General features: G+C 41.3%; 1 long non-coding RNA gene across 1 annotated transcript; it reads right to left on the bottom strand.

Moving 5' to 3' along the window:
• Window positions 1-3236: 3236 nt before the first annotated feature.
• Window positions 3237-7827, bottom strand: LOC309370814. The gene is made up of 3 exons (XR_014168699.1): window positions 7709-7827; window positions 4481-4515; window positions 3237-3491 (listed from the first exon to the last, which is right to left on the bottom strand). It is a non-coding gene; the product is annotated as an uncharacterized lncRNA (long non-coding RNA).
• Between the last annotated feature and the right edge of the window lie 3520 nt (window positions 7828-11347).

Below are 11347 nucleotides of genomic sequence, written 5' to 3'. Positions count from 1 at the left end.
CAAGCAGAAAATTCAATTTCAACACTCAAACTAACTTAATGCAAATCAGACATTTGAGCATAAATGGATGAGATTTACATAATATAATTTTACATGGGTAATATTAGTGAATAGAAAAGGAGGAAAGAGTAATGGACAGCATTAGGTCCAGGAGGACCTAATGGACTTGAAAGACAAGGAACTGAGCTTCCCTGGAGGATGTGTTACCTACTTTCGTTTTTCTTATACCGGCTCTAATTTTTGCCTATGGAAGCTACATGTTATGAGGTCAACCAGAACTCTGCAAAGAACTATTTGACTCCCAAGAGTTCTGTGGCCTTGTTCATATTTTAATGAGTTATCAGGTGTGATAAGCTTCATGAACTGAACCCTGATCCATGTCAGTATATTATAAAATGTTCCCATTGCTATAATGGGAGTCAAAGCCGTCACGTAAGAATGTTCAATGGCATCTGTTTGGATGTGATGTAGCGCTCCATGATCACTCCTAAAATCTAACTGGGTGCATTTCTAATTCTGCAAGTGCCCTGTCTCTATTTTCTGATTAGGTATAACCAAATTAGTAAGTTAATTATTATGGAATGGTATAAAGTCTGCACACTCAAGGATCTAGACAATTAGGGTGATGTATTCACATCTTTTGAAGACACCACAAGAGTCATCGGTCAGTTCCATTCTCCATACTATGTACATTCAGTGGAGTTGGGGGACCACGGACACCCCTTCTACGCAACCAGGCTCTGAATACTCTAAGCAAGTTTAAACAGCTGCCAGTGGTTTGAAATCACTCTACTATATTTTTTTGGCAATCACTCTACTAGGCTTCTCAAGGTACGGAGCTCACCATATGCTACACTGCATTTTATAATTTATATCGTTAACATTACGTAAGCTGCCATGGAATCTCTGGACATTAACAAAAATCCTTGAAGTAAAATTGTGTGGGCTGTTTTGCAGTGGTTTGCGGGAGGGGGAAGTGGTTTGATAAAAATGACTTGGCATGTGAAAATAGCTCCCACGTGGAGTCAGCTGCCGTGTCGTCATGTACACAAGTCTAACTTAACACATGGAGCAAACCCTAGATTCCTGATTTTTGCAACATTCAGTTGTAGGGATTTCTAGGTGCACTGAAATTCATTCACTACACGAGGAGAAGTCACTTCTTAAGGGCTGCTGGTTTTGCAAAATCAAATAGTGACACAGCGTAAATATATGTTCAGTGGCCATGTGGCTGCAGACCATTACATGTGCATTCATTCATGTTAGACCGGCTTCTAGAATCACTTTAAAATGGAGAAGAGAGAATCACACTCAGTCTGCAAGCAACTGTCACCTTAGATACATGCTTGTTTTGTTGCTACAACCTGCATTGAGTTGGCCCAAGCTGTAGAACAATGCCACAAAAACTGATCATTTTTAAGCACTACCTGTGTGCCTCTTAGGTCACAAGACTCTCAGATTGTGTGTATTTATAAAAGTAATACCAAACTCAACCTTCATTTATGCTGCTAGGGAGGAGGATAAAGAACTGAAATTTGTTTCTTAGAATAACCCTGTTAAGAACTGGCCATTTTGTGTATAATAATGAATAAGTGAGGCACTCAGGGATGTGCATTTAAACAATCTGTTCTCATAAAGAGCCAGTTATAGTTCAGAGATGGGAGTCTTATTTTATACCCTTTCCACTTGTAATATTTTTAGTGTAAAGTATGAGAAAGTCATTGGACATTGTTCTTGCAGGATGTTTCATACTATTTGGTCAACTTTTCTTTTCTTTTTTGCTAAAGACTGCCGAATATTACATTTTCTTTTGCATTTAGGCTGCAATCATAGCACCACTTACCTAGGAGTTAGCCCCACTGAATTAATAATAAACTTAAATATTAATAATAATATTAAAATTTGTATACCACACCTCCTGTACCTGAATGGGCCAGGGTGGCAGCAGGGGCAGGGCTGCATGGGGGCACTGGCAGAGCCAGTCTGATTCTCCTGGCCTACCATGCCTTGCCCTGACCACATATAATCCTTGTAAGTAACAGCGATGGCATTACTGAGAGGGCAGTTCTGCAATACCATCCTATGATGCCGGCCACTCCTGTTCAAAAGCTACAACCCGAGGCAGACTTGAAACATTCAGGTAGATGCACTTTTTATGCTCACTAGTCTTCGTGATGTGAATGAGAAGAGTACTGCAAGAAGAAAGTAAGACAACAAGTAACTGAGTTTAGACCTGCCGCATACAAGCACATTGGGGGCCGCTGCACTTTCTCATAAGAGATCCAATATTAAAAGACTAAACAGAGGGGGAAAGTAGTGTTTTATGCTGGAGTGGAATCATACTGGGAATGCAGAGGCTAAAATGACAGTATAATATAAAGATAAAGTTGTAACACATGCTCCAGGAATAAATCATAGTGACGGGTGTATATAATGTACAACAGTAATTGTAGAGAATTTCTGTGTTTGTATTTATAGCACAATTGGGGGGGCAGGAACTATACAGAAGCTTTATTTTGACAATATGCTTTTTATTTTTATTTTTTATTACATTTCTATACCACCCTTCATCTGTTTTACAATATAAAAACACAAAAGCACATAATATGGTAACAACAATTACTCCTACACCAACCCCAGTGTAAATGACCATACATTGTTTAATTAGCCAAAATCCTAGCAGAATTGGAATGTTTTTGCCTGGAGCCTAAAGATATGTAGCAAAAGGCACCAGGCAAGTGTTCCACAAATGGGGAGACACTGCAGAAAAGGCCCATTCTCATGTTACCCACATCCAGACCTCTTGCAGCGGGAGAGACTGACGAAGGGCCTCAGATGATGACCAAAGAAACCTAATTGGTACATATGAGGAGAGGTATTGTGGTTCTAAAGGGATGTGGGTGGCGTTGTGGGTTAAACCACAGAGCCTAGCGCTTGCCGATGAGAAGGTCGGCGGTTCAAATCCCCGCGATGGGGTGAGCTCCCGTTGCTCGGTCCCTGCTCCTGCCAACCTAGCAGTTTGAAAGCATGTCAAAAGTGCAAGTAGATAAATAGGTACTGCTCCAGTGAAAAGGTAAACGGCATTTCCATGCGCTGCTCTGGTTTGTCATGCTGGCCACATGACTGGAAGCTGTACGCCGGCTCCCTCGGCCAATAAAGCGAGATGAGCGCCGCAACCCCAGAGTCGGCCACGACTGGACCTAATGGTCAGGGGTCCCTTTACCTTTACCTATTGTGGTTCTGAGCCATTTAAAGCTTTATAAGTCAAAACGAGCATGTTGAATTAGACCTGGAACCTGACTGGCAGCCAGTGCAGTTTGGCCAGAATGGGTGTTATATGCTCAGACCATCTGGTCCCAGTGAGCAACCTGGCCTCTGAATTCTGCACCAGCTGGTGTTTCCAAACTTTTCTGGATTAAGCTTCATTTTGTTGGCTCTCATCAAGTCCATTGCCAAAGCAAGACAATGGTGCAGCACATCCACTGCCTCGCCTGCAGATGTAAAAGAGAAGTTGAGCTGTGTGCCATTAGCATATTGTTGACAACATACTCCACAATCTGGATGAACCCACTCAGAAGTTTCATGTAGGTGTCAAACAGCATGGGGGATAAAATTGAACCCTGAAGAACCCCACACAGGGCCAGAAGCATTACTCTCTAGAAACTAAGTAGGACTGGAACCACTGCAAAGCAGTGTCACGCACCCCCAACTTGGATAAACACTCCAGAAGGATACCTGTTGAGAGGTCAAGGCCAACTAACAGGGACACGTTTCTCCTGTATGATAACAGAAGTTATCATACAGGGTGACCAAAGCAGTTTCTGTCTGCTGGGCCTAAAACCCCGATTGAAATGGGTCTAGAAAATCAATTTCTTTCAAGAGCACCTGGAACTGGCCTACAACCATCAGTTAGGAAGGGAGGGGAGACTGGCAACTGGCTGGCAGTTACTTAGATTTTCCTAATCCAATGAGGGTTTCTTGAGGAGTGGTTTTTACCACTGCTTCCTTCAAACAGGCAGGGGCCATCCCCTCCAGCAAGGAGGCATTAATCACCTTTCTGGCCCAGCCAGTTTCCCCCTCCCGGATAGTTATCAGCCAAGAAGGGCAATTGTCCAGAGTGCAGGTAGTCACCTGACTGATCCAAGCCATGTCCACATCCTCAAGCTATAAAAAGAAAGATAATGACATGAAATGTCCTTGAGTCCATTTATTATGCTGGCCTTCCAGTTGCTTTATGTTGCTTTATGTATCAGCTGAAAAGTGATTTGTTGAGCATACCAGACACCTGGAGTACGAAATCCTTCTAAAGGAGGTCACTGCACAGTAAACAACATGCTATGATTTTTATAAACTATTGGAATTGTTTCAAATGGGCTTAGGCTTAGACATTTTGCAAGTCAATTTTTAAGGAAGATGGAAAGGAAGCTGTGTTAACATATTTTGTGAAAAATTAGATATAAACAATGAGGATCCCTCTCACCAGACACTTCCCTTCTCTTCGACAGACAAAACCTCCTAGGGCATAGAGAAAACAAAATCAGATAATGGAAACTTGGCATATCTGAGCAACACTAAATATACTTGAAAGGTGCATAAAATTATATCTAATTCTACACATTCTGTGACCTGCTGTTTCATTACAGGTTTGAAATATCAAGTTACCATATTTTGCTTGATTATAAATGGCATTCTCAGATTGTCAAGGCCAGAGGCAGCTGGGCATCAGTACAATCTGTCACAGACTGATGAAAAGCAACTAGATATCATCTGCTTTCTGAAAATGTTGAAACAAGAATTATATGTGCAATGTCAACCTTTCTGGGAGGAAGAAAAATCAGATCTAAACTAAGAATCACATACAACTGTCTCTGGGAAGCCATCTGCTAAAAATTTAATTTGTTCTATAAATTTTATAGACATTAATACAAGGGATGGTAAAAATTATGCTGTCTAGAAGTCTAGACAGAAGCTGTCTTCTCAAAGAAAAGGCACTACTAGTATCCTGAAAGGCTGTTCTGTATGAATTGCAAGTTCACATTGTGCTTGTGGCTGAACGCAGCATGCTAATTTGCATGCCCAAATACAGTTACCAAGTTTGTATTTAAAAAAGCAGTTATACATTAGCACTGAAATGCTACTTCTTTTATTGTGCATATGGGACTGGATCCCAAGATATGTTAAATAAATTCATGGAAGGAAATTTTCATGCCCTCTCCTCTCCCTGAAGCCCCTATGTCCCATCCACATTACAGGATGGCAAGGTGCACTCACCCTTGGGGGATTTTCATGGGTCCCAGGTGACTTGGGCAAGGGTAGTTCAGGAGAGCTTCCTTCCATGAAAGTTAGCACATCTTAGGATCCAAACCTTTGAGTAAAAATCATGGCATCAGAATTGAAACCAGTCTATGTATAATCCCCTTTACCTGCAATGTTCACCTGTAAATGACATTCCACAAGGCTTTTCTTAAACATCTTGTGATAGAGGTCTGATTATAAACCTACTTTCTTGCCCATATAGTCCAGAATGCTGTTCTCACAATAGCCCATTAGATACCTCCATTAAGCATGCAAGCAGGAATTGAATGCAAATGTGTTCTTCCCTCTGTTGATTCCCAGCAACTGATATTCAAAGGCATATTGCCTCTAACAGTGGAGACAGAACATGAATAATAGTCACCAGTAGCATCCATGAATTCCTATAATTGCCTTATGCTTATATAGCCCATACTTCTGTGTATCGAAAGCCCTGTATAGGAGGCTTCCAGACATAAACAAGTGTATTTATACAGCAAGTCTTCAGTGACAATTGCTATCCAGAAAGTGAGCTATTTTAAGAAATTCCATTGCACTTAGTACACCCATAGGTGCTTATTCCAACTCTATTGCCTTGTAGCACTGATTACAAATTGAAGATGAAATGTTCATACTGGTGAAAGATATTTGTTAGAGTGTACAGAGCCATATAAGAAAGAAAATACTAGTTTAAAAAACTTTTTCAAGGCAATTTCTACTTTTTCAACTGCTGATCCTTCCTGATTATTAAAATAAGTTGATATCCAATTGAATGATTTGCCTACACAGAATAAAAAAAAAATGAGTTCAACAAAACTGCAAGAGAGTTTTATCAAAACCTGCAAAGTCTATTTAAGAAAATGCCTCTGAGCCAAATAAGAAATGAGCACTGCAGTTTCCAGTTGGCTTCCTTTCTGTCTGACTATTCTTATCGATTTCATTGGGGAAGCTATACGGTCATATGTATTTACTACATTAAAAACCACAGGTTTCAGAAACACCAATATAGATCTTGTGTTTAGCAAAACCGCAGGTTTCAAATTGATGGCTCAATATTTTGTCACTTTTACAATGGCTCTTAAACAGTACTGTTCTATCAGGGAAACAGGATGTCAGAGAGGTGCTATGTTGTTATTGACACACCACCTACAACTACACTCTTCCAAACATAAGCTACTCTGTCCAGTTTGTTTCATTGATCTGGGAGAGTTGTGTAGGTCTTGATGTTAGGGTTGCCATATTAAGGCTTTCGTGCCTTTAGTAGCTGTACAGAACAAGAAGATTTGAACAGATTCTTTAACACTGGGCTTCAATAAAGCAAATAATTTAATTAGACAACGCCTATATGATATTGAGCAACAGAATAATTTGGCCACAATAAGGAACTTTTTATAAGGTATGATAATTTTCCACCTAGTCATTTTGAAACTCTGGCACCCTATTTGCAAAATTTAACAATTCCAAAATACAGACGCACTTTCACTTCCACAAGATTGAATATACTGGCTTTGGCTGTACTTGAGGGTCGATTTCAAAAAAATTCCGCTGGTTATGTTCGTGTGGAGATGGCAGTATTCAGTCAGTGGCGCATGTGTTTCTGGCTTGCACTCTTTATAAAGATTTGAGGAGTGAGGTTATTCCCCTCTTCTATTGTCCATGACAGGTCGCTCACTGCATCAGTGTCGTAGCGTGGGGGGTTCAGGGGGGGCCGGCTGCACTGGGCGCAACCTCTGGGGGGAGCACGCTTGCACTCGCAGCTCTCTGCCCAAGTGCTAAAATCCATGGGTTAGGGGGCACAAATTACTTGCCTTGCCCCGGGTGCTTACAACCCACACTACGCCACTGCACTGCATGTTCAGTGAGTGGCTGACACCAGTCCCACAAGTCAATCAGATTTTTGAGTTCCACTGAATCTCAATAATATGTGTCAAACTCACCCAGCACTTTCTCCCCAATTGCTGGAACAAAGAGGGGATGGCGCCATAATTTGGTTATAGGTGGCACCAGCCAGCTAGATGACCATAAGCTTCAGGCAGCTAGGGGGAGTAGCTGGGTATGTGGACAAGAACTGGTCATGCCTCCTCTCCCATTGCTCTTAATGGAAACCCCAATGGACGTTCTCAGAGAAAAACCTCAATGCAGAGGGAGGAAAGGCAGGGCACAGTAGTCTCTTGTTGTGGCACAAGGACAACTTGCTCTTTGCCTGAAAGAGCAAGGAGCTGGTGCTGTGTGGGCTTTAGGAGCAAGCAGAGTTATGCAGTATGCGCTACTCCCAACACACAAACTTGTGGGTGGAGGCAAGGAGAGAGAATGTGTGACTCACAGGTCACACAGATAGAATACAGCAAACTGCATAGGAAATCATGTGGAAAGGAATACTGTCCAACCTCCTTCTGAAATATTATGAGTTACTTACCCAGGGTCACCTCTGTGGTGCATGCCCTTAGCATACAAAAGCACAGGGGGAGAGAAGCAAGTTCTTTCCTTGGTCCTTCTATCCAAAAGTCAACTTTAAAAGGCAACTAGAAAAAAAACCCTGCATCTATCTGTTTGAAACTTGGCAGGATCCATACCCACATTAGGGGCTTCCATGCTTGCGAATTTCATACAGTTCTGCTAAACACGGGACACAGGTGGCGCTGTGGGTTAAACCACAGAGCCTAGGACTTGCCGATCAGAAGGTCGACAGTTTGAATCTCTGCGACGGGGTGAGCTCCCCTTGCTCGGTCCCTGCTCCTGCCCACCTAGCAGTTCGAAAGCACGTCAAAGTGCAAGTAGATAAATAGGTACCACTCCGGCGGGAAGGTAAACGGCGTTTCCATGTGCTGCTCTGGTTCTCCAGAATCAGCTTAGTCATGCTGGCCACATGAAATGGAAGCTGTACGCCGGCTCCCTCGGCCAATAAAGCGAGATGAGCGCCGCAACTGGACCTAATGGTCAGGGGTCCCTTTACCTAGAACAAAAAACCCTGCATCTGTCTGTTTGAAACTTGGCAGGATCCATACCCACATTAGGGGCTTCCATGCTTGCGAATATCATTCAGTTCTGCTAAACACGTAGTTATAGGTGATTCACCAGTTTCAAAGCTCCAACTTTAAGTGCAGCTAGCGCTAAAACCCCTGCACGTATTGTCAGCATTTCACTCTGCTGTTGCTGGATGTGTGATTGTTCTTCATGTCTGTGTTTACTTTCCAGGCTTGGAAAGTGTGAGAACGGAAGTCAGTCTGATCTCTTCTGCTATATTGTACTTTTGTAGTTACTTATTTTCTCTCACTCTTAGGTTGCACACACCAAAGCTTCACTTCATTTCTGCCATACTCTGCTGATTGAGACTGCACATATCTGAAGATAATATGTGTCGCTGGTGCACACCGGGACTGAAGATTTATGGACGTCCCAGGCTGCGCTTCATCAGGAAGACGCCCGGAGAGGTTTGTCTCATTGGGGGGGGGTGTCCCCCCAGGCGTGTTCCGACACTTATTTGTCTGACATTTGGTAGGCTCCATCCAATCAGAACAGGCTACTAATCCCAGCAAATGTCATCCAATAGTGACCCCCACCCAAAAAAAAAGCTGTTTGTTGATTTCCCCATGGTAGTCAGTCAAGAGGCATGAAGTTCCAGATGTTTCAAAGGCATGTTCTGCGGTGAATCAGGTGATTTTTGAGCTGAATTACCAAATCAGGAACCAAATTGAATCTTGTATTTGGTGTAGACCTGTAGCATGGAAATGATAGGGTTTTCTTTCACTGCTTAGCTATATAAGCCTAGCAACAAATTAACTAGAGAAAGTTAATCATTTGAATTCCCCCTATAGTCTATGGGACATAATGCAAATGCTTATAATTCATTTATATAACACCATCAATGTGAACTGAAATTAACCCACTTCTGTGGTTTCTGCCTCCTAAGAGATCATAACAGAAGCAGCAAGTTAATTACATGATGAAAAATTAAATAATTTAAGAATTTTCAAAACTTCTTTCCAAAACTCTTGAAGCGAGAAGGGCTTGCTTTCAAAACACGAGTTTAAAGGTCTGAATTGTGTGTTTGTGAAAAGATTTTCTCATATTTGTAAACATTCACATAGGCTGGAGAATCTAGGTTTTTTTCTCCTAGACAGTGCTCTACCAACATGAACAATCTCAAGGTCAATTATTTTTAAAAATGATAAGACAACAATATGAGAATATTTGCAATTCTTGTTTCAAAGTGCAAATAGGAAGATGGATTTATTAGTATGGTGCTGATGGAATAAAAAAAGTTAGAAATCAATAAACTATCAAAACTTGCCAATGTGCAGAAAATGCTGTTGTCAGATTTAAAATGTATTTTTTTCCAGATAATTAAAATGCTGGTTGACACAAGTTAGGGAAAACTCAGAATGCTATGGAAACACCAAAAATTTTAGGTAACAGTGTGAGTTCATTAGGAAAAAAAATATGAAAAGCAACAGCAGCATGTCTTTATTGTGGTCAACTAAAACATTACAAAATAGTGAGCAAACTTCAAAGTATATCAGAACTCAATCATCAGGTTGGTTACCGTAAGTGCCAAAAGGCAGGTGGAGGCATGATGGAAGAGTTTGTAGACTGGAGATCTGAAGAGGAAAATCTCCACTCTAATTAGGTTGGATGGTCTCATCAGAGGCATACTCAAAAGCAGCATACTTAAATCTATGGTTTTTATGTGAGAAAAATACAGGCAGCAAATAACTCTGAAACTGTATTGGACATACCAGAATATGTGCAAAGCAGACCCAGCTCTACAAGTCCACAATTTTCAAGCAACAGGGCACTAATAAAAGCAATTTCCTATCTTTCCCCACTCAACATCACCATTTGCTACCACCCAGAAAACACACAAAATATCACAAAGAGCTTCTCCATCTCCATTCTGAATATTGTTGTCTTAAACCTGGAGATAGTGCTTACCAGTCTACGGCATAGTTGCTACCAAAGGTTTGCAAGCCGTCCCAAGAAAGGTCATTCTGATGTTGTGAGGCGGGGGGGGGGATCTTTGTTCACTTTCCCATAATTTTATACACTTCTATCATGTTGCCTCTTACCTGTTCTCTAAACCAAAATACGGAAAAAGTAAGTATGTAAGAAACACGATACACCCTTCCATGGTAGAACTCTTCCAATTTTGATGTAGTCTATGGTTCCAACAGTGGTCATAACAAAGCACCTTTTATGAAGTCTTCCATATCTATTTAATAGGCCCTTGCTGCTGGGCTCAATGGAGTTGTGTACAGACTCTTCCTAATCACAGTGACATACATTATAAAGGCACAGGAGAAACAAAACAAGGCTAAACTAAAAAGAACATGGCGAATTGTTACTCTCGATATTAAAGTTTCACCACTTTAACAAGAGACACTTTTATCATAACCTACTGAAGTATTCCTTAAAACATTCAGTTGTTTCAGTGACAAGAAACTTCACTGAGATGCAAATCATTTTGTTGTTACAGCAACATCAAAAAAGGCATAAATATGATAGGCAACAGAAAACCAAGTCAAATTAGAGAACTTGACTTTAGATTCCAGTCTTCCCATCAAAACAGTAAGCAAAATGCTAGTTAAGGGGAGCAGTATAGAGAATCAATCTAGATTCTAATGAACAAAAGGCAAGACTAATCACTAATCCTAATGTTTGGCTGGTACTCTTTGCTTCTGTTTAATAGAATCTACATGCATCCTCTGTTTCCCCTTCTTTGACTAGTGTTCTGTTTACTGTAGTGATCGGAGGACTGAAACCTAAAGTCAAGTTCTCAAACCCAGGAGAAACAACTGTCAGTATTGACTGAAGCAAAACACTAGAAAGGATTAAAATGAAAGAAAACAATCACAGAAAGATTTGGCAGATCAAGCTTCGCATGGCAAAGTGCCCTTGATGGCTGTGGCCTTTTTTCATTTCCCACAATGCTTTTCAAACAGTGCTGCTCCAAAGCCTTGTGGGAAATTAGAACAGCTGCTGCTACCAGGTAAGCTACAGCTGGGGGTCAATCGTAGGCATCAGTGTGTCCTGCCAGCTGCCTGAGGGTGCCAAGTAC

The sequence above is a fragment of the Podarcis melisellensis genome (assembly GCF_964234715.1).
Source record: "Podarcis melisellensis genome assembly, chromosome: 5".
NCBI lineage: Eukaryota > Metazoa > Chordata > Lepidosauria > Squamata > Lacertidae > Podarcis > Podarcis melisellensis.
The sequence above is the reverse complement of the archived record's forward strand: the minus strand, read 5'-3'. Positions and strand labels throughout refer to the sequence as shown.